Source organism: Varanus komodoensis, unplaced genomic scaffold, assembly GCF_004798865.1.
Source record: "Varanus komodoensis strain SLA01 unplaced genomic scaffold, ASM479886v1 scaffold66, whole genome shotgun sequence".
In the NCBI taxonomy this organism is placed as follows: Eukaryota; Metazoa; Chordata; class Lepidosauria; order Squamata; family Varanidae; genus Varanus; species Varanus komodoensis.
In genome coordinates this window covers 1,542,760-1,566,643 of record NW_025336296.1, presented here as the reverse complement: position 1 = coordinate 1,566,643, position 23,884 = coordinate 1,542,760, and the positions used below count along the sequence as shown (strand labels likewise).

At 44.3% G+C, this 23,884-nt stretch overlaps 1 long non-coding RNA gene across 1 annotated transcript in view; it reads right to left on the bottom strand.

The window, feature by feature from the left end:
- Positions 1-20,339: 20,339 nt before the first annotated feature.
- The window catches only part of LOC123033699, a 35,470-nt gene continuing 31,925 nt past the window's right edge, over positions 20,340-23,884 (bottom strand). The window contains exon 3 of the long non-coding RNA XR_006416626.1: positions 20,340-21,201. This is a non-coding gene — a long non-coding RNA (uncharacterized LOC123033699). The remainder of the gene's footprint in view (positions 21,202-23,884) is intronic.

Sequence of the window (23,884 nt, the reverse complement as noted above, 5' to 3'; positions counted from 1 at the left end):
AGCCTGGTTCCTTGAGCTGTGCCCCATTGGAACGTGTCCTGTCCTCCAGTGCAGGGAAGAATGGATCAGGGCCCTCCTCAACATATATACCTGTAAGTCACTAAAAGATCCCTTGTCTCCTTGCTGAAAAGACCTGATTATTATTCCATAATACCATACAGTGCTGGAACCTTGTTAGGAAGAGTAGCAATGAATGGCTTGCTTGCTTGCTTGCTTATTTATTTATTAAATTTGTATGCCATCCAATTACTTGCGTCTCTGGTCAGATCACAGCATAAATAAATTGACAACCCAATTGACCCAACCCAGTGTAGAAGCAACCTAAGGTAGCCAATCTTTGATCATGCCTAATACTGCAAGCTTAAAAGAAAATCTGTGTAGGAGACGAGTCCTGGAAGATTTCAGGAGAACTATACCCCAGTGCTCTTGGTCAGAGATAAATAAACCAGGAAAGAACATCAGGTCTCTTGGGAGTGGGGGAGATGATGCTTTCATGGGGGCAGGGGAAGTTTTTAATTCATTATCGGCCTGTTTCCATGTCCAACAGAGCATGGGCCCAAGAGGGAGCTTCCAGTGGAGATGTGAGGCAGCTGACTGATTGAGGATAAGAAGAGAATCCGAGCCAGTTCTCTCACTCTCTGTGGGCATCACAGCGTTTAGAAATGGACTCAAAGGACTGGGATTGGCTTGTTCCCTGGAAGAATCAAAATCTAGAGAAGCAGGAGCTGCAGTGTACAAAAGATGAGAGGAAAAGCAAAGATGCCATCAGCAAAACAACGGGAACAAACATGGTGGAACCGTGCGGCATGGACAAAGTTCAGAAATTATGTAAGATTCAAGGAAAGTGGGAAAGCAGTCACTGAGCTTTTTTAATTCAGAAAAGCAAGAAAAATGGCATCCTTTGATTCATTTTTGGACAAGTCAGAAGTACATGTGAAAAATTGCTTCCTTTCATGGCAATGCTCCTTTTATTTGCTAATCTGTCATGAGTCATCAAGATTTGATGGCAAATGATAAATACATAAGTAAAATCCACAGCTGTAGAAAGACACATTTTTCTAGTATTATGGCGATCGCTGATATATGATGCCTGTTATTTAGCGATTTTCTTTAACATTTTATTTGTACATAACATTGTGAGGATTATACCCAATTAATAATACACTGGGTTGGATACAGATTTATCCACATATAAGAGTCAACCCATCAAGAGCCAGTGTGGAATGGTGTTGGACTGGGACATGGGCGATCCAGGTTCTAATCCTCACTCAGCCATGAAGCTTGCTGAGTGAGTCTGAGCAGTCACTGACTCTCAGCCTAAGCTACCTCACAGGGTTGTTGCAAAGCTAAAATGGGGACAAAGAAGATTTTGAAGATTTAGGGTAGATGCCAGGAAGTACTTCCTGACAGTTAGGACCCCAAGGGTATGGAATGGGCTTCCACGGGAGGTGGTTGAGGCCCCATCAGTGAGGGTGTTCAAGGATAGGCTAGACATGCACATGGTAGGCATGTCATGAGGGGAGCTGGCTGGAGCCGGGGGTCAGACTAGATGGCCCAGGAGACCCTTCTGACTCACTCTGTTTTTACGTTTCTAGGTGAGCCTCCTTGGGTTCTGATGTTGGGGCTGGGACTTCAAAGAGAAATCCCTTCTAGGGGGTCATAGGATTGTTCTGTTGGATCGCTGTCTTGGTTTTGTGATTACACGTCCATACCAAATGCAAACTTGGTGCCTGATTCATGCTGTACTGCTTGCCCAGCATCTGCTGTTGGATATTCTGCAGCAGGGGCTGGCATGTAGGCCCTGGACCACCAGCTCCAGTGGTGCACTGCATGTAGGAGCAGGCCAGTCCATACAAATGGGCGCTGCTTGCATGACTCTGCAGGCTGGCTGAGCCGCCAGTACTGCAAAGGGGATGGAAGAGCCATGGCAAAGCTGCACGGCACAGCGCGCAGATGATTCTTGCCACCTGGTGCGGCTGGGAAAGGGCCTCGCCTTTGGATCAGATCGCTTTATGGATCCTACCACTTCTAGGGAAGTTGGAGAAATGGGCACTGCATTCTGATTTATTTTGGTTTCTACTATTCCAACCAGCAGATTCTGCAGTGAACCATTTTTTCTGACGCTCACAGATTCTGCACACTTGCAGCCTGGTGTTTTACATTGCAGAAAATTTAGTTGTATAAGGACATAAAATTAAGGGGGTGGCGGGGAGACACGCATACCAGAAATGTGCATTTTCCCTGAAAGGATAAAAGTGGTTGTTTTTTTTTTAAAGCAGCTTAAAAATTGGCACTTCTGGCCTATGGGCCAAGCTAGGTCCACCTGGGTTCGCAACCCAGCCTCTAAGGGTTCCCCAGATATCCACACTCCTTTCCCCAGTGCCATCTCTTCTGCCCCAGCTGTTGATCGGTTGGGAGTTCCTAGGATGCTTTCGCACATGCTAGAAGGCTGAAATGCCTCTCTTACGGCTTTATTTCTCACAGCAAGAAATTTCAGCTAAACTATCCTGATATTCTGAGTGTTTTCAATCCACACTGTTTGCTCTTGGCCCTAACCACAACACGCCTCCCAGCCCAAAAAGTTTCTCTATAATGGGGAAGAGGTTTGACACCCCTGGATTAGGACTCCTGCATGTTAATGTGATGAGAGATGTTAGATTTTTATAATCCCATGATTCAGTGATTATTTTGGCATATTGCTGAAGTGATTCCTCATTCAGTCTTGAGAACCGTTTTGCCTCTTGTTTATATTTGCTTTTTAATAGACTTCAAAGGGAATGGGGGAGGAAACTCTCTGCAAATATAACCCTAGGCTGTCAATGAGCGTAGAATTGCAAATAATATTGGCTGGAAACAGATTTTTGTCTAAGTGGCCTGGACAATTGCTCTCTTTCCTAATTACTTTTCAGATTAATAATTAAACAGGAAGGCCATTCTCCCCTGGACAGCCGTTTCACTGAAATGCATGAGGAACTGATGACAAATTAATAAATTATATTTAAATACACAATCCAGCACAAGTCAAGCTGAGTGCAAGAGCCCATTAGTAAAAGAATAAAAGCAAAAACTATGGTGGCTTGCTTTTACCAATGGTATTTCAATATTTTCAATCCATTTTAAAGTCAGTAACAACTTTTTATTGCAATATGGTATGTGTGTTGTGTATGTAGCTATATGATACAAAAATTCACAAGAATAATCCTACATAAAAACAATCTTACATTATGATATGAACAATCTTACATCAAAGAGTCCAATTTGATGGAAAACCTTGTCACAGTCATTACTATTTCTATGCATGCTTATGCAGAAGCAACCCACATCGCATTGTAATGGAATTTCTCCATGGGGAACATGACTTGGCAGCACTGTTTTAACTAAAAGAAATATCTTTTCCTCGCAGCCCTGAAGCAGAGATGGACAATCACCAGCTAACTGCACTTTTGCACCTCCTCCTCTCCCAAATCCTGGCCCTCCTCAGAGCATCCTTCCACCTTCTCTTCTCATGGTGCCTCAACATTTCTATTTCTTGTTCGTTTCAGTGCAAGGGAGAGAGAGAGAGAGAGAGAGAGCACCTGGCAAGCATATTTGCCCACCTAGAGGCATGGTCTTGAAATGCAGTGATTTGAGTGGCAAAACATCTAGAACAGTAGGGTGCCCACCATGTTCCACAGCTAGACCATCATGCTTGGACCGCTAACAGCTAAAAGCAGAGAAGGTCTTCATTGGCCGAACTAGCATAGGCTGAGTCACACTATGCCCGAACCTGAGCCCAGCTTTGCTCATGCTCAAAGTGGCTGGGCCATTGCTTGGTCAAGAGCATGTTTTTGGATTTAGCCCACCAGATCAACTTCACAAAAAGGTGTTGGCTCAGTGTGACTAGACAAGGACTGGGCAATACATGGTCTGCAGGAACCATCTGGCCTGTGATGGATTTTTGTGCACCTCGCACGGATCCCCCTGTGACCACCAAATTGCAAGCAAATTTGCACGTGGCATGACCACCTTCCTGGCCCCAAGCAAGACTGTAGCACTTTCCTGATGTTTTACTTCCTCCTTCCGCCCCACCCAAACAAAACTTCAGTGTTTTCCTGCAACTGCTTCCTTCTCTCCTATCCTGGGGGGGGGGGGGGGTGGCCTGACAGGAGACATAGAACCCATGTTCCAAGTGAAGGGGAAGAAAGACTAGCACAAACGGACAGAGATGGATCAACAGGAGTTCCCATCCTGAAAGATTTTCACCAACTGCTGGAGCAAAGGACACACTTATTTCTGTGCAAGCATGCATGGAATTTCCCTTAATCCAGCCTACACAGCTTCTTGCTGAGCATATTGCACCATCAATTCAGTTCTGCTTACTTCTGTGTAGACCTGCTGGGGCTTAGTGTTTGGGACGCCATTTGGGAGGGATTCAGCCCAGAGTAGACATGCATAGGCTTCTCCTTTTTGCTCTAGTGCCAATCTTGGCAGATGCTTTGCCCCTGCTCAACTGCTCAGCATTTGGAGCCTTCCATCAAAAAGGAGTTGCTCACCTGTGGAAAAAAATAATACAAGAAGCAAATTCTTTGCTGAGGTTGCTTATGAAAGGACTCAAAACAAGATGAGCGAGTATCACAATGAGTGATGGGCAAACTTCCCCAAGAGAATTCGTTATTTACTCAGAATGTAACCAATTCATCCACGTGATCTCAGACAAAAGTTGTTCTCGTGAAGAACCTTGTTCTGTGCATCTAAGGTTTTGTACATGCACGCTATCAGATTCACTCTTAGGAGCTGGAGTTGGGATTGTGTCTTGCGGCATGACTCACTCATCACTATGCGGCTGGCCCTCCTTCTGATTGGCTGACTGGCTTATCTATGAACGTGAGCATTACGTTGGATGGATTTTGGATGGATTTTGGCCAGTGAGATGACTAATTATGAAATTCCCCCACGGGGTAATCATAACGCCTTTTCAGAAATCTATACCATGATCAGAGGTCTGGAGGACTTTCCTTAGAGGATGCAATTAAAGCAGATCGGTCACCTTGTTTTAAGTTCACAAACCATATGAGAAGGAGGGAACATGCAGAGAGATCTCTAAATTATGAGCAGAGCAGAGAAAGAGCACAGTTGGTAATTATTTACTCTTGTAATAAGCAGGGATACCCAATGAAATTGCCTGGCAGTTCATTTAAGACAAACGCAAAGGGGATTTTCCTGCCAGGCAGATTTAGTGATGCTGCTGAAGTTTGGAACTATCTGATTCGGAATACTAATTTGACCATAATATTCCTATTTATTTATTTATTTATTTATTTATTTACTTAGTGTATTTGTATGCCATCCTTTCCCATAGCCTCAGGACGGCTTACATAAATAAGAAGAATAAAATAAAACATAATACAAATAAAATCCAGATCCACCCTGGCTGCAGATTAAAACCTATGTTAAAAGTTATTAAAATATTGTTGAAATAAAAAGGTCTTAGCCTGGCGCTGAAAAACAAATAACGACAGTGCCAGGCGGACTTCTCTGGGGAGCGCATTCCATAAGTTGGGTCCCACCGCAGAGAAGGCCCTCCTTCAGGTACTTTGCCTCCTAATGTCTTTCATGGAGGGCTCCCAGATGAGGGCCTCTGTGGCCGATCTCAGGGGGCAGGAGGGCAAATACAGAAGAAGGCGTTCCTTTAGGTATCCTGGTCCCAAGCCGTTAAGGGCTTTATAGGCAATAAGCAGCACCTTGAACTGAACCCAGACTTCGAAGGGAAGCCAGTGAAGCTGGTAGAGGACTGGGGTTATATGAGAGGAATGCCCAGTCCCCGTCAGCAATATTAAGTAACATTTCATTTTCTTCCCTGATTCAGAATGTAAAAAGAGGACCTGCAAATACCAGCTGACCAAACCATATGCTCAAAGCCACTTACCTAAAAACTGCATACACAAATACTTTTAAATATTACACCAGGGAGTACAGAACAGCAGGATCAATGGTCAAATCCAGCACCCTGAGAATCCCTTCCTCACCTTTCCCCTACACCAACCACTGATTATTGGTAGTTTCCCTTTTTTGTTCAGCTGTTTCCCCATTCTAAAAGGTTGAAATAGCTCTCCTAAGATGGGAATGTGGAGGAATCTGTACTGGGTGTTGGATTCCCTGTATGCATTTCTCTGGGCTCTGGTCTACCTTGTAGTGGCCCTGAGACCTAGTTCCTGGGGAGCATGCCCCACATTTGCAGGGTGCTCAGCAGGAATTGAGCCCTCAACACGGTGCCCAAACAGGCATGCACAGAAGCAGTTGCATTGCCGCACTTGACACAGAAGAAAGTTGCCCGTTGTGCTACCTTCATTCCACAAGCATTCATAGACTTCTTCCTGGCTTGCTTGCTCACCTGCCAAGCCTGGGCTGACCATGAATGGTGGAGAGAGGAATCCCACTGAGTTTCATCCCAGCTCTATCCTAAGGCTTAGTTACTGGCAGTTAGTGCCTCTGCCTAAATTGGGTGAGTTTTGTTTCTTTTTAGGTCTACCTCTTTGGCTTTCAGCCCCATCCATCACTGGCAAGGGGCCTCGGAGAACTACTCTAGAATGGAATTCAGCCATCAGGCTCAAAGAGATTCTGCACAGTAAGCTCTTTATCCTTGCTGACCACTTGATGATTGATGAGAAGTATGTGATGGGGCTGTGTTACAATCACGCAGACATGTGTTTGGGATCTCCTCTTCTCTGGGCCAACTAATCTGATAGTTACTCACAAGCACTTCATGTGCTCATCATTTATTTATTGATTTATTTACGTGTATTTATAGGCCGCCTATAATCGCCGAGGCCTTCCTAGGCAGCTTACAATGCATAAAACATACTAACAGAGTAAAAACACATTAAAACATAATGAATTAAACATCTATAAAAGAATTAAAAAGGGCCACAGCATAAAGGCTAAATGTTAAAAAAAAAAATCCTTAAAAGATATGTCTCCGTCTGGCACTAAAAGGAAAATAGAAATGGCGCCAGGCAAATCTCCCTAGGGAGGGAGTTCCATAGATGGGGAAAGGCAGCAGAAAAGGCCCTTCACCTAGTTGCCACCCTCTCCCCTCCCTGAGGGGTGGTTCTCATAGAAGGGCCTCCTGAGCTGATCTAAGGGGGTGGGTAAGTACATATGGGTGCAGATGTTCCTTCAGACAGTCTCATCCAAATTGGAAGCAAACAAACCCCAAACACTCTTGTTCCCAGGTGAATTGGGCTTGACAAGAGGGGTGCCGGTGGATCCTAGGAACAATCCTTCCTAGAAGAGAAAGATGATGAAGCTTTGCACCCTCAGGGCCCATGTGCCTCACCATGATGCACCACGGCAGTGTGCCCTTGGGGACAAAGGGACTTGCAAACAACTCTTGCAACTGCCGAGCCAGTTCTAAACAGACCCAAAGGGAGAGCACCCATCTCGGTGCTTGCTGAACTGTGCAACTCACTTCCACAAGATGGGGCCATGGGCACCAGCTCAGGAGGCCTTAGATGAAGAGGACTAGACAAATCCATAGAGTGTGGTTCTCTCAAGGGCTGAGCCTTAAGGGATAAATGGAACTTCCAGATGCATGCAACTGAATAGCATATGCTTTGAAGAAGGAACGTCCAAGTGTTACCTTCCTGTGCAGCTTGTCGATTGTCTAGAGCAGCCTTTGCTTCCCTGATCTGGATCCCTCCAGATATATCAAACTGGTGTGCTTGACACGCTGGACTGCACATTTCTCAGCCCACAGAGCCACTCACTGCATTGGCTAGGAAGCATGAGAACTGCAGCCCAACATATCTGGAAGGCACCAGGGTGGGAAAAACAAGCCTGGAACCATTTGGTTGACTAGTGCAGTAGTTGACCAAGGTAATGAATGGCTTTCCCTGTGCCAGAAACATCTAGAGTTGGTAACTACCATGCGTCGTACTTGTGGCTGTCCCTGAAGACAACCGTGGACTGTGACTTGCTACACGGAACATACAGACTGGTAATGAGAGGCTTTCACTGCCTTCCAGTTTATTTCTGGACACAGGCCACTGATCTGCTGTCTTGCACCTGTACATCCCATGTTGTGAGCCACCCAGAGAGTCTATGAATGCAATTACGGGAGTTGCAATCCGATGTCTCTAAAGGCTACTAGATTGGGAAAGACTCTGCTCTGGTTGGCCTACCTTCAGAGGTTAGGCAGGCGATGAGTGGAAACAGGGCCTCTTTAGTCGCAGCACCTGATCGTGGTATATTCTGCCCAGAGACACTTAACTAGTAGACCCTAGACCCTTAGACCCTAGTTGAAAGCAATATATTGCTTTACAGGGGCAATATATTTTTAATTTTGTCTAGAGTGGAAAAGATTTTGAATTGACTCTGTTGCAAGATTGTTCTCCCCCATTTTGTTGAACCTGTTGTCGCTTGCCATACAATTTACTATAAACAAAATCTACATTATTTGTTTCTGTTTTACATAAATAGGTTCAGCCCTTTCCATTGGCTGGTGACTGAGCAACTACACTGGTCCTGAGTCCCCCTGGCTCAGCCACTGTCCCTCTGTCCAAGATGGTCCATCACAGGAGCACCACCCTGAGCTAATGGAAGTTCTTTAAGGTGACCTTTGACCCAACAACAATCCCACCCTGAGGACTTGAACTTGATGGGAGAGTGCAACTCTATCCAGAATATATGGCCGGGTTTTTCTTTCTTTGCACATTAAATCAGATGTGCCTTTCCTGCACTAATATCCCACCCCCTAAGCCGCAAACTGCTGAGTTCTGCATGGGTCCTTGGCATTTGCCCAGTCAAAACCCTCTTTGTCGGTTCCACCACCCATAACTCTGCCATTTCTCTATGTCTGCATGCGCCGAGCAATTCCATCCACTTTGATTTGGCTCTCCCTCTGGCTTACTGCCCTTTCCTGGATTTCATCACCATCATCCTCATATTTTATTTGCTCTTTTTAAGTGGCTGTGCCATCTGCCAGGCTGGATCTAAATCCTCTGGTATCTATAAAGGGGATTACTCTCGTGGATTTAGTACAATCTCACCCACAAGCATAATAACAAGTTTATCTCCAGGGGAATCAGAAAAGCCAACCGATTACATCAACAAGTTTATTGGGCCCTTCAGCCAGGTGATCCTGTTGATCAGCGGCTTTTTAACACAATAAATAATAAAGCAAGAAAATAATAAACATATTGCATCCACTTTGTGTTTAGAGAAGAGGAGGGCAGGCTTCAGGCTTCAAAAACCTACTTTGATTTTTACCAGAACTCTGAGGTCCATTTGAATCCCAAGGGGCCATGTAGCATGGAGAGATGCTTAGAACTAAGGAATCAGGTGCTTCTGAGCATATGCGCAGCCCAGGATTTTTCTTTCTCTTTTCTTAATTGCCAGAGCTGAGTTTACAGCTGTTTCACCCATGCATCCACTCCTGATTTTCCTTCTAGCTTCTTTTCAGCATCCTAATTTGTTGTTGCTATCCTTGATGAATCAAGGGGTCAGAAACCCCTGCTAATCTACTGCATACCATTTAGGGACCCACCAGTAAATCCTGATTGTCAGCTGACTGCTTCTGCTCAAGAGAGCTCAAATTTCTTTGCATGCATTATCTGGTTCTAGCCTTACCACAATCCTGCATGGTAGGCCAGTAAGTTTATCCTCATGTTGCAGGGGAAATAAGAATGAAAAGCAGCAAAACTGGACTTCAAATTTCTCCATATGCCATCTTAAAGTTTATTCCAATGCAAGTAATAAAAGATTGCAAGCTCCTCTTCCTTTTTCATGTGAAAACCCCTTCATATTTTCATGCACATTTTCCCAAATGGACACATCAATTAACAGGCATCTTTGAAAGGTATGCATTCTCATGTTGAGTACACTGCCTGTGTGTGCTGTTTCCAAAAATGTGCATGCTGTCAAACTCATTTGGATGTTCCACAAAGCACATTGCAAGCTCAGAAATGTTTGTATTTCAATCACAGAGCATGTCAGAATCCATTTTGAGTTCAAAAGGTGCACATTCTGTTCCAAAATGAATGAATTGAATTTCTTATTCATCCCTAAGAATGAATAAGTGGAAGGATGAGGCTGGTTTTCCTGATGCCATGAAGTAAGAATGTGGCTAAGAACCATCTCTTTGGGCAATTAGGTAAGGACAATTAGTTCTGGAATTACCTTGGGTCTCCTTGAGCTCAAGCAACACTTAGGAATCACCAAGAGAGCAGATGAATGAAGAAGACCATTTGCTAATGTTGATTTCTTCCTATAGATACACATTTAGAAATGATTGGGATTCTTTAAATCAGAGACCAATGCATCACACCATCAGGTGGAAGAGCTTGAGCATGTGACAGGTGTGTCTTGCTCAGGTGGCTGTTGTCACCTCTTCTTTTAACCAGACCTGGCCTGGATGGCCCTTCCAACAGCAGGTGCCTTCAAATAAAAGATTGTGCTTGGACAGCCCTTCAAACTGAGTACCGTCCTCTGCAAAAGAGGACACCCTCCACCTTTCTTGGGAGCTCCTCATAGATTCACTTATCATCCATCATGGCCACTCAGTGTCTCTGAAAGACAATGTGCTCTCCCACAAGCCATCTTCCTGTGCAATGCTCAAACCCAGCGGTGCCTTGGTCTTTCCCAGGATCCTCTCTCAGTTCACAGGGGCACACTTAGTTCTAACAAGTCAGTGCACCAGATCCATTGACTGTATCACGGAAAATGTTCCTGAGTTGTCCACAACACACACAGGTCATGGGGCAAATAAACAGGTTTCTTAGTACAACGTATTTTATTTGGCTTTGTGTCTTTCTCAAACTGTGAACAGGTTCCAGGGCCCCACACCTGTATCTCTACAGCCTTGCTTAAGAGTTTGCTAGAAACCGAGAGCTTGAGAACCAGCCCTGAGTTCAGACTAGGTGCTGCTTGGAGTCTCCTTGCTTTGGCTTCTGACCTGCCGAATGCACCAGAGGGTCACACTGCAGTGTGATGCCCAGACAACACCCCCTTTGCTTCTCGCCTGACAGCCATATCCTCAAAGGATTCCAACAAGTTAATGAGCCATGCCCTTCCTTTCCTACAGCCATATTAGATATCCTTAATTAAGCCATGCTTTCCCGAGTGTCACTTGAAAGGGGCCTACGTCCCCCCACCCCTTCTCTTTCCTTCCATCCCCAGCAACAGACCTCTGGGACATCTCGGTACATGCCTAGATCAGTGCCTTTTGAACAAAAGAAAAAGAAATGCCACACAAAGAGGCATTTGTCCTATTTTTCTTGCCAAGACCGAGCAACCTCCTTCTGCAATGAACAAAGAACACATCCAGACCCACCAGGTGCCTTAGGCGCACGGCAGGGGGGTTGGAGGCACAGAACAGACTTGGCTAGGGATGCACAAGAATTCTGCTTCTGTTCGCAGATCATGCTGTTTCTTTCGGTTTCCAGCCCTGAACCCAGACACAAGCAGGGTGCTTTTTTTGGAAAAATGTTTGCAAATTCTCAAACTGATAACTGTGTTAGGAAAATGCATTTTAAAAAAGAAGGTGGATATTTCAAATGCAGAGATGGAAGTGTGCACTTTTGAAATATCCACACAGGAACGATGCGCACTTTGATCGTTCCAAAGCTCCTCCTCCTCCCAGTCTTACCCTCACAACAACAACCCTGTGAGGTAGGTTGGGCTGAAAGTCTGTGACTGGCTCAGATCACACAGTTGGAGCCATGGCTGAGTGGAGACCAAAATCCAGATCTATTGAGTCCCAGCCTCACAATCTTAACTGCCATTCCACACTGGCTGGGAATTTAAAGAGAATTTAATGATGGCCAGTATGGTGAGGTGGTGCAAAAGCTGGACTGGGAACCTGAGATATGAAGCTCACTGGGTGACTTTGGGCCTGTCACTCACTCTCAGCCATGCCCACCTCACAGGGTTGTGGTTGTGATGAAAAAATGGAGAGAAGGACTTTGTAAGTTGTGCTGAGTTCTTTGCAAGAAGAAAAGGAGCATGAAAATCGTGTTAGGAAAACGCATTTTAAAAAAAGAATTCGCATTTGTCAAATGCAGAGATGGAAGTGCATGCAATGTAATCATACAAGTAGTCCCTTGGCTTGTTGGATTACCGCCCATTTTCTCTCATTTTCAGATCCTTTCCGCTTTCTTTGAATCCTAACTACATTCAGGCAGGTTTCTGCAATAAGGGTGCATGATACACGCTCCGCATTATACAAGCGCCTCCACCTCACGGAACCCAGCATGATGCATCAGGATCTCAGTGATGAAGAAAAACATTTCTGCACTAAGAAAAAGATGGTACCTGCACTTCTGCGGTACACATGCAGTTCACGTAGGAAGGACTCTGGTTCCAGTCCTGCTTTTGTAAATCTTGCTAAAGCAGACAGTGAGAATCAGCTGCTAATGATAATTTCTGCAGCAGATTTGCATCCCACCCCTTCTTTCCTCCGAGAAACTCTGAGTGGCACTCATGAGCCTCTGTCATCTTATTCTGCAAAGTAGGTTAGGCTGAGAGATTGGTGGTTTGCTCGTGGTTGCTTGGTGAGCTTCGTAGCTGAGTGGCAACACCGACATTCGCACTTCAGAGATGCTTTCATGGAGCAGAATGCAATTTGCCTTCCGATTGCGTGATTTTCCTTATTTTGCAGTGCGGTTCTCAGTTCAAAACTCCGCATTTTGAGGAAGGTTGTCTACAAAAATGCATGTTTTTGGTGAAATAGATGTGCATTTTTAAAAAATCCAGAATAATGGCAGAAATTGGATGGAATGGACTCATGACTGAATAGATGTGATATTGGCATTGGCTGATTTACCCATTCCTTGCCACAGGGCTCTAGAAATGCTTTATGTGCTTAGCCTTTTGAGGATGGATGGTGATTTTGCGGATGTATTTTAATGTATGTTATTGTTTGGCTGTATAGCTCAATGAAGGCTCAGTTGGGACATGAAGGCAGCCTATGTCCACACGCTCATGCCCAGCTGAACAAAACGGCATGCAATTCAATTCAGCAACGTATCCTCACTTTTTCCCACCTTCACCTGGGATACGGTAGCAAAAGAAGCTACAGACTTGAAACTTGAGCAGGCAGATTCAAAAATATTTCTTCAGCTAGGAACATCAATAAGTGACAGGTTTTGTAACACAGCCTGGCCTACCTTACAGGATTGTTGTCAAGATAAAGTAGGCTTGGCTTATTTGGGCGTTATGGTGCTTTACTCAGGCTTGGACTCAGATTGTAAAGAAAGGTAGTTTTGTAATGGACAGTGGGACAATTATAAGCATCTTTCTCTTCAACATTTAGAGTGTATCACATCATTAGGTCTTTTTTAATCAGTTCTGCCTTAAGATGGGGAAGGCAGCTTGTGACCTTCCAGAGGCTTTGACCTACAGCTCCCATCAGCCCCAGCCAGCATGAACAGTGGTCAGGAATGCTCAAAATTGCAGTCAAAAACCAGTCTGAAAACTTACAGGCTCCAGGCGGAAACTGGGTTCAGACAAAATGAGTGAGGATTTCTTGTTGAACTGTGTGTGGTTTTTGAAATGTAGGTTATCATGTGAGCTGATCCTAAGCATAGTAGCAAGCCATGGTTTGTTAGCCACAAGCAACCCATGAAAACAGCAGGGGGTTGGACCCGACGGTCTTCATGACCCCTTCCAACTCTCCTATTCTAAGATTCTGTGAAAAGAACCCATGTTTTATTGTTGGGTAGTGTAATTCAGGTTGCTCACCATGGTTTGTTATCTTGGCTGGGTTCAGACCACTTTTGAAGGCCAATCCATACCTCAGCAACAACCCACATTCAACCTAGGCCCAACCCATGAGTGTGGCTTATGGTGTTGTCTCAATCCAGCCAATGGAGATCAGGGATGGCAAACCTCTTTCACACCAAAGGCCAAAACTGATTTCAGAGGCTCTCTCAGGGGCTGCCTCCCAGCACAGAGCAGGGCCAGGTGCCAGGGCAGCTTCCCCAGGGGCAAACAGGTGGGGTCCAACCCAGAAGAGCACCAGATTTTAGCTTCAAGCTCTTATTGCCATAACAAAGCCTTCGGAAAGGCATTTCAGTAAAAACAATGGTGTTGGAACAATCAAGAATTAATAACAAATGTAATAACTGCAGCAAGATTAATTATAGCTATGAATTGGAGAATAAAATATGAATCAGAGAATAAAATATGGTTACCAGTTGTCAGACTGGTACAGAGATGTTTGGAATACAGCTATTAATGACAAATTAAAATGTGATATGCAACTGAGAAAATGGCATATAGAGAAAAATACATTTAATGAGATTTGGTATGTATTTATTGAGTATGTTTTAATGAAAGGGAAAGGATTTGAACCATCAAAAGAATCGTTACAGTTTTGGAAGGGGGGAACATCCCGAAATATTTGAGGGGTTTTTTCTTTTATTTGTGATATGTATCCTTGGTCCTAGGTTAGTTGGATTCGTGGCTGGGTTAAGGCAGCTTCCTTAAACGAACTCCCATCCTTCCTGCATTCACACCACCACATAGAACACTTTTATTCCACGTTAAGTAGTCATTACTTCCACACCGAAACTTAAGGGCGGTAGATCATCAAGGGTACCGAGTGTCATTAGTGGACACCTATTTCTTAAACAGGTACAATTTCCAGAGTTCCTGGGTAGAGGAACTGACCAATAAACCATTCAAGGAATTGTTGCTGTGAGACAAATAGGTATTTTCTAGCAGCTCTAAGTCCCAGAATTATTTTGGGAGAAATAATGGCTAAAGTGGAATAAAAGTATCATAACTGGAGTATTTTAACTGGAATGGGAAAAATTAGCCATGACTTCTGGTAGCCTCAGGTTCCTCTTACTTCAGGCTATTTTATACATGCTTCAGCATGGATCCAATGAGAGCTCAATAAAAGATTTTTGGATATTTTGAGAAACTGGAACCCCTAAACTATGGACTCTGGACCCATGAAAGATCTCCCGCACATATGCACAAAGAAAGTCAGTGGTTGCAGAGGTCACAGAAAATTAAAAAAGAAACCAAACAGTGATTGTCAATCCAGACTGCTGCTCTTGGGAGCATATAATTACATGTGTTAAGTGTGAGTAATTAGTGCCTGTGTTTCTTTTTTTCTTTTTTTTCGTCTTACCTCCCCGTCCCTTCCCCTTGTATCTCATACTTTTAGATAGTAAGTCTGTGGGTAGGAACTGCCTTTATTAATTCTACACAAGCCACTCTAGGAACTTTTTGGTGGGAGGGCAGGGTATGAATATAATTTTTAAAAATAGTTCATGCATAATAAATAAGATAATAAGGAATAACTTCTAGACGTTGTCAATATTTCACCTCAGAAAAGAGGTATCATCATCTTGCATTCATTACCCAGCAGAAATTCTAACAAAGTGACAAAGCTCATTTTTATTGTATAATCAGATGTTGCATGATCACGGGAGTGGGTGTGGCTCTGAGGGGCGTGGCTCTGAGGGGCGTGGCTCTATCATGAAGGGACCCCCACACAGACACTTCTAAATTTGCCACTACACCACTGTGAACATGACAACAAGCACAAATGGCTCCAACATTATGACAATTCGGAATAAGTGGCAGATAAAACGTGTTTGCCCACAAAATGCGGCAGATGAATACTAGTCTCTGTTGGAAGCTGAATCGATTATGTATATCCCCAGTTCTCCCCCACTTGCAGGCCTGGCTTTCTTCCCTTTGCTTAACAGTTCCCTGAGCTGTTTGTGGGAAAGGACGGGATATAAATGTTTTAAATAAATAAAGTGATGGCCGTGTTGGCAGTTCTATTCCAATTTCACTTACTTCAAGGCAGGAAAAAGTGCAACATCTGGAAGGCTGAGCTATAGCCCCCTCAAACGCCCCTGTGTTCCACTCAGAAGGGATGCACTTTTACCACCCAGCTGCAGTGAGAGAGAAAAAGGAAAACCTTGCCCCCCATTGCAGGCATCCACCTCTGGAGCACTCATGGAGAGGTGAGCGGAAGGATCGAGTTCCCAGACCTTGTGAGCAAAACATGACTTGGCTGGATCATCTTAGCTCTTTGTCTCACTTTGTAGACCGGTGCAAGGAAGTTTGCCTGCATGGAGATAAAAATAAAATTTAATCACAGGCGGACTCGTTACCTGGTTTGCTTGTGTTTACTCATCACAGTCCCTGGCTACTGTGTTTCATTTAAAACAGTAGTTAGCAGTGCCGTAAACTGAGCACGGGGAATTACAGAGTTAAAAAGAACAAAAAAAGAAGAGCTTTGACTATTGGGTGGTATTGAGAAGATGAGGAAGAGGAAGAGGAGGAGGAGGATGGAGCTAAAGCATAACTGAGAAGCCCTCTCTCCTACCCATCCCCATCAGATCCTTTATCAGGGTGATGTGGAACTGGTGAACCTGTCAGCTTGGATCCATGATGAAAGCTTTGTGCACATTGATGCTGAAGCTCCACCATATGGGATGACACCACTTGTGTTAAACGTGTGGCAAAATGTTCCTTTTTCATTTTCTCACAGACCCAAAACTGGCCCAGTGTGTTTTTTTTAAATGAGCCACGCTAATGGTTTCCTTTTTTCATGATTATAAGAATGAAAAACAGGTGGTTAGATTGGCAGCTTTCTCAATTACACATGCGTACTTCATTCAAAGGTTGTGTTTTTCTCTCTGAATTATTACGCTTCCACCCACAACCCCAAAGAAGAACTTTCATTGTTAATAATATCCCCTTAAATGGGCTTAAAGTGGAACAAACACATCTAAAAAGGGGACAAGCTTGAGATTTCTTTCCTGCTCATGTTCACCAAATATATCAGTTCAAGTTATTTTAGTGCATTTCAACCGTATACAACTCTTTGGTGCCATTAATGTTTGGTATGACAGCATGTAGAATATTGTGTTAAGTTCTGGTCACCTTACCTGAAAAACAACATTATTGGGTTGGGGAAAATGCAGAGAAGGGGAAAAATGTCAAGGGGCTGAAACCAGTCCCCCATAAAGCGGACTTATGACAAATGGAACTATTTAGCTTAGAAAAAAGCCAAGGAAAGGGAGACATGGAAGAGGTGTGCAAAATGATGCATAGTGTGGAGAGGGAAGCATTTTTCTCCCTCTCCATTAACATTCCAACCTGGAGTCTTCCCATGAAGCTGATTGGTGGGAGGTGTGGGACAGGACCTCTGCACACAGCTTATACTATGAATTTACTAAAATGGGAAATAGTGAGGGCCATAAATCTGGACAGCTTTAAAAGAGGATTGGGCAGGTTCATGGGGCTACTAGCCTTGCTGACTGTGTGCTACCCCCTCGGCCAGAGGCGGCCTGCCTGCATCCACCAGTTGCTGAGGAGCTTGGGCAGGAGGAGGTCCTGCACCCATCCTGCTGGAGGGATCCCGAGGGCAGCTGGTTTGCCACCATGTGAGCACAGTGCTAGACTAGATGGACCTTTGGTCAGATCCGGCCTGACTTTTCTTATGTTCTTAGTTTAGGCAAAAAGAAAACCAGACACAATTCATTCAAATAGCTTATACAGTTCTATTCAGAGAGGGGAAAGGAAATCCAGCTTCCTGCAGGTAGTTTCATCTGTGATATGGGGCAACTTTTCATGGATTCCATTGGGAAGGTGTATAGAGAAGCAGCTGCTAGGACTTGGAGCACCCTCAGGGAGAACTGCAGCGAAGAGGCAAAGCTCATATGAAAGGCCCCACGTTCTTTCAAGTTGGCAGGTGATATGCAAACCCAGCACAGGCTGTTGCTGTGAGACTGATGCTGTGCCTGAGACCACTGGGAGCTGCTTCCAGCTAGAAACAAATCAGGGGGAGATGAACAAATCCTTTGATCTGCTGTAAAGCACCTCCTAGAGTTGGGAGAAGGTACCAGATTCATCTAAAGGCTCCTGTGCAGCAGAAAGGGAAAGAGACTGTGAGCTTGGGGCCAGAAACCATCTTATTAAAATACTCTGGGACCCATTTGGCTAAGGAGAGGCATGAAAAGGTTTTGAACAAGTAAACATGCCCTGGCATGGTAGGATGGACTGGCTGGAAACAGGGTGGCCATAGTCTTGAAAACTCTGCCTTCAGTCCCACTTCGGCACATTCTTCTTGTGAGTTGTGAAAAGGCTATGGAATTGGTTGAGTTCACTGGACATGTCAACACATCCCTAATTGGAAATGGAGTCAAGGGGTCAAGATTTGGCCTTCAGCACTGCATAGACTCAGGGTGGCACCTGGCACATCACCAAATAGGAGGAAATGCCTTGGCCAAAAACAGAGCGAAAGAGCGGGGGCTCAGGTGCGGGACATCCGCCTGCTCATGTACATCTCTGGATACAGATTTAGAGAGCATGGCTGTTGCTTACAAAGAACTGTGGTGCCATGGTGGGAGTGTCTACGACCAGGTGGCCCATGAGTCTCCCCACTCAGTCTGCTGTGTGGGTACTAACTGGGGATGGAAAACTACAAGGGCCTTCACTCTCTCCCTCCTGACGGTTCTTCATCATTGAACTGCTTCTGAACCAGACAGCCTTCCAGTAGAGGACGGTGCTCTTCTACTGGAGGACCGGCCTCTCTCCCCGCCACCTATTTTTCATCACGAGAGTTAATTTCTTTCCTCCGTTGTTGCAGACTTTCTTCTCCTCCTCGGTAGGCCAACTCGCCTCTTTAAGTCCTTTGGCTGACCTCAACTTTATTCTTTCATCCTTTAATGTAATCTTTTTTGCTTGCAAGTTACCGATTCCTTCTGCATTTGTTTCCCCCTCCTTTCTTCACTTCAAACAGAAACTTTTTATTACACAGCCTTACTCTGCCCTGCCCCTCCTTGCGCCAGGTTGGTGCATGGGTTCCCCATGATTTCATTCTGTCCACATCTTGTTCCTTGCATCTTTCAGTCAATGACAATGGAAACATGATGCTATATTTGCTTGGTTGGGAAAGGTAAGGACCTCAGCAGCACCCCACCCACAGCTAATGCCACACTTCTCTCTGAAAATATTTGACTACCCTTTCTTTGCAGTGGCCACGTGTATATTTTTAGAAAGCCACAGAAAACAAAATAAGATTATGGTGGCAGTAGGTATTAAGGTTGCTGATTTTAGGAGTATATTTTTAACTCATTCTGCCAGTCTGCAAGTTTGACATGTAGTTGTTTTTTCAGAGCCGACTGAGAAATTGCTTCTCTGAAATTCCAGCTTCTTTATCACACTCACCACCACATTTCAGCCTAGTCATTTTTTGAAAGGGTTATTGCAATGTGTTTCAGCACAGGGAGCTGGGGTATTCTGTTGCTTTGCACTGGATACCAAGGCCAAGATCACCCACATCAATGTATTCCCGATCTCTACATAGGGGTGTGAAAGCCAACCAGTTAAGAAATGTCCAGTAGTCCCGCCGTCTAGCCCACAAGCAGCAACAGCCACCCCTATGGGAAGAAGGAGAAGGTTCAGTTTGGATTCAGCTCTTTCCATGGGCAAATGCCTCTCCCACATATCAAAGAGAATTCTACCTGGATTTATACTGTTCTGTAGCCACTTGGGTTTTTTTAAAAAACACCAGTGCTTCTAAGATCTCTGGAGAGGGAAAGAGGGAAGAGACCTGCATATGAAATGGAAAGAAGGACAAACTGCTGAGTGTCCTAACCTTCAACATCCCGTGTTTAACATTTTAGGTGTCTGAAATGTGCAAATCCACAGAATTGCAAATGCAAACTTTTGTAAAAAAAAATAAAATAAAATAAAATAAAATGACAAAAGAAATGTGTCATTTCTGGGAAAATATGAGATCCAGGCTCCAGAGGAAGCATGCAACATTTGGCAGACTGAATAAGCTGCCGTTGAACTATAAGCACAAATTCAGCCGTTGCCCAATCCAGTGTCCTTCAGTTTCAGGTGGGGACGACTGAGGTTGCCATCTTGTACATGTGCAGCAAACAAGCTTGGGGAAAGCTGCTTTTGATAGAATGGCTTCCCTTTCCTCCATATTAACTGGAAACGTGAGCACCTCTTAGATGCTGCTTAGCGATGGCCTATTTCTTGTGCCTTGTTTTCATTTCTTCAACTGCTGAAATATTAGGTCACACTGGCAAGATGAAGTGTTAGGTCTGCCAGTAAGAGGCTGTAGTGTGATGTTTCTTAAGTGTGAAGATTATTCAGCCTGATTATGGGCCCTCTGACTGATGCAGGTCTTGCTGTCAGCCAGTCAAAGTTGCCCTCGAATTCTGGAGACTGCAGGAAAACTTGTGTGCAGACTCACTCGATTCGATCAATACATTTGTCCAGAGGAAAGCGGGGGGGGGGGGGGATGGGTGGCTGTAGCTCACTTGTCAGATGACATTGTTTGAGTGCCTTTGATTTCTTGGGGTTTGGGCAGGCTTCAGGCTGGCAGGGATCTCCTTCGTTTTTGAGCTGACCCATCGATCATAACCTGATATAACAAAGGTTTATTTAATGTGGAAGATGGATGAGCCCAGAAATTTGCTTTGAGAGCTCAAACTATCCTTCCTTGGTCCTTCCACACAAAAATCTACTCCTGGTTCCCCCAGACTTTCTTCATTTCAGAAGTTGGGATGGAGGTTCTTGGAGAACCAGTGTAGGTAATGAAGTGGGAACCAGGAATTCTGAGTTCTGGTCCCCCCTTGGCCATGAAGCTCACTTGGTGACTTTGGACCAGTCATGGACTCTGTATGACCTACCTCACAGGGCTGCTGTTGAGAGGATTAAATGGGAAGAGAGGCTTGTAAACTATCTTGCATTCCTTGCAAGAGGAGATGGAGATGATGGAGAAATTTGCTGGCACTGTTGTTAAAACTGTTAAAACAGACTCAGAAACCCTGAATCATCTGCTGCAAATCATCAGGCTGGTTCCAGGTTCTGAGGGCTCTGGACAATTCCCACTCAGGAGCCCCCCTCCTTCAAGGAGTCTACCTTCTGACCATCATTGTCCTCAGTTGTTCCTGCTCCTCCAGCACCCTCTCCTCGTCATATGGCTTGCTTGCTCGCTGGACAGGCAGAGAGTGAGTGAGCAACTTAGCAGCGGCCACCACAGTTGTCCAAGGACCAAGCAGATTGCAGTGAAGAAGAGGAGAAAGTGTTCCAGTGGGTGCACAGCAGGTGTCCAATCACTCCTGTCTTTGATGGTAGCTCTGAGGAAGAACCCTCCAGAGATCCTGGTTACCTTATGCCTGGTTGACCACAAATGTACCACTCAGCTCCCAGGTTGCTTTGTTCCACAAGTACCTGAAAAGGAAGAATTGATTTCTCTGTTACATGTCTACACAGTCCAATAGCTAAAGCTTTCTGGGAGATCACAGCAATGAGGTCTTGGCTGTGCTCCTAAGAAGGTATGGGAGAGCCTTTCCCCCCTCTTGTACTATCAGTATTGGGTTCGGCCTGCAGCTCTTAGCTGTTTGGGCACAGACATCACCATGCCAGGAGTTGTCCCCACTCTTACAAATGCAACATGGTGCATGGAGGCATAAATGAGCAGACTTTCATAGAAGAGGTTGAACATCTTGTCACTGAGAATCACTGTGACACCGATAAGGGGTAACTGAAGAGCAAGGGTGGATGTATATGTCTGTTTTACCTTTCGCACCTTTTGGATTTTTTGTGCTGTTCTGTTTCCACATCAGTGTGCAAAATCAGGAAGCAAAATGTCCATTTGAAAAGTCAACCCCATTTTTGTATGCATTTCTTCTACCATAGGCATTTTCTCCTAATGGACCACTCATTTCTTGAGAGCCATTTCCTTTCATTTATATCTGCTTTATGCATTTTTCCAAAAAATACGTATTTTGCATGCTTTTTTAAACAGCAAACTGCATCACATCATGCAAAGAAATGTGAAGACCAAAGGATACATGTATTCATTTGGGAAGTGCACATTTGATCAGCTGGTACTGAAATGAAACCCAAATCAATTCAACCTCCATTTGTACTGAGTCGTAGCTCTCCTTGTGTGTTTTCCACTTCCCGTCTTTCCCATTTTTTCCCTTCCTGATTATTAGTACTACATTTTAAAGCCAGCCTGGGGCAGGCTGTTGTAAAGTGCTGTTTATATTATAAATCTTAGGAGTATATTGGCAGAAAGTGGGGGGATTTAAATACACACAGTGAAATGATGCTGAGAGTTTAAACACATTAAACCAGATATGGTACGGTTATGTCGTAGCCTGCAACAGTGAATCCATCAGCATCCATGAGGGTCTTTTGCTTTCGTCATTCTTCCTGGTGGAAGCCGGTGCCTTTAATCAAGAAGTTGTTACTTCACACATGCAAATGATGGTCTACACTTGACTGATAGGGCTGATGAAGATAGAGATCAAGAAGAAAAGTTTCCTTCATGTCAAGCCAAAGGAGAAGGCTGAAAAGAGAGGCTTTTGGTCAACAAGAAAATGATACACATGGCGCTTTCATTTCAGGTTATACATGATGCCTTTGGCTCATCAGCAGTGGTTCTGCAAATCAACCACCATAATCTGGGAATCTGATCTGGTGTCATAGCCTCTTCCTTCATGAATCTGTCCTCTTTTAAAGCCCTCCCAATTGGTGGCCAATGGAACCTCTTGTGAAAGCCAATTCTATAGTTTAACTATGTGCTATGCAAAACACTTTTTCTTTTATCTCTCCCAAATCTCCCACCAATCAGTTTCATAGGTTGAGTCCACTGGGTTCTACTATTATGGGAAAGGAAGAAAAATGTCCCCCTGTCCACACTCTCTATATCAGGCATAATTTTGTACCCCAATATCATGGCTCCTCTTACACACCTTTTTCCTAAGCTAAACAGTCCCAGAAGTTATAACACTTCTAATCATTCTTGTGAGGAATGACTGAAAAAGCTGGGTGCTTAAACTCTGAAGCTCTTTCCTGCAGAAGGTGGAGTGAGCTCATTCTCTGTTGTTCCAGGCTGGAAGCTCATGGGTGGAAGTTTCAGGGAAACAGATTTTGCCTGAACATTAGGAGAAACTTCTCGAGAGTAAAAGGTGTTTGAATGTAGAAAAGATGGCACCGGGTGGTAATGGGCTCGTTTTTGCTGCAAGTATTTAAGCAGAAGCAGGACAGCCTCCAGAGAGGGATGCTGTAGAACTGCCCTGCAATGTAAAGTGTGCATTGAACAGGAAAAAAATGGGCCAGATGACCTCCAAAATCTCTACCAACTCTGATTCTAGGAAGGGATCTATTCTGGATTTATGAGGAAGCACTGTAATGGCATCTGTTAATGAATACAGTGCAGTTTCCACTGTGTTGAAACTGTGATCTTCTGTCACACAGAAATGTAATTGCAGAAGAAGCAAGTAGGGTTGGAATGGGGATGTGGCAGGGAATATTCTCTTTAAGAAAACAGTTTCTCCACCCGCAATCTGTTGTGCAGTCATGGTCCTTTGATCATAGATGTTTGTGAAGCCTTTTATGGTGTCTCCATCCTCCAGGGCATCTCCTGAGTTATCCATCCCTTTTTGCAAGTTTGCTTAGGGAGAGGAAAGTATGGTATTTTCCTAGGTGGCACCATTACGCACCACAGAGAGCTCATGCATTTTCACAATCCTGTTCTATAGCCCTGGGCCACTTTGTGTTTTGTAATGGAACATATAGAAGAACATATAGAATGGCTGAGAAGAAAACCCCCCACAAAAATCATACTCTAATGGATGCGCTAAACCTCCCACAAAGAAAACGGAGCAAGAAAACTTGGTAAAGTACCAGGTGATGGGCCTTGTGAAAAGAAGCCCAAAATATTTATTTATTTATTTATTTATTTATTTATTTATTTAAAACATTTCTATGCCGCTCCCATCGCAACAAAGCCTCGGGGTGGCTCACAGCATAATTAAAACATATAAATAACAATTAATACAATTAGAGATTAAAAAGCCCGGTAGCATCTCAGCTTAAAAATGTAAAATCCTATAAATACCAT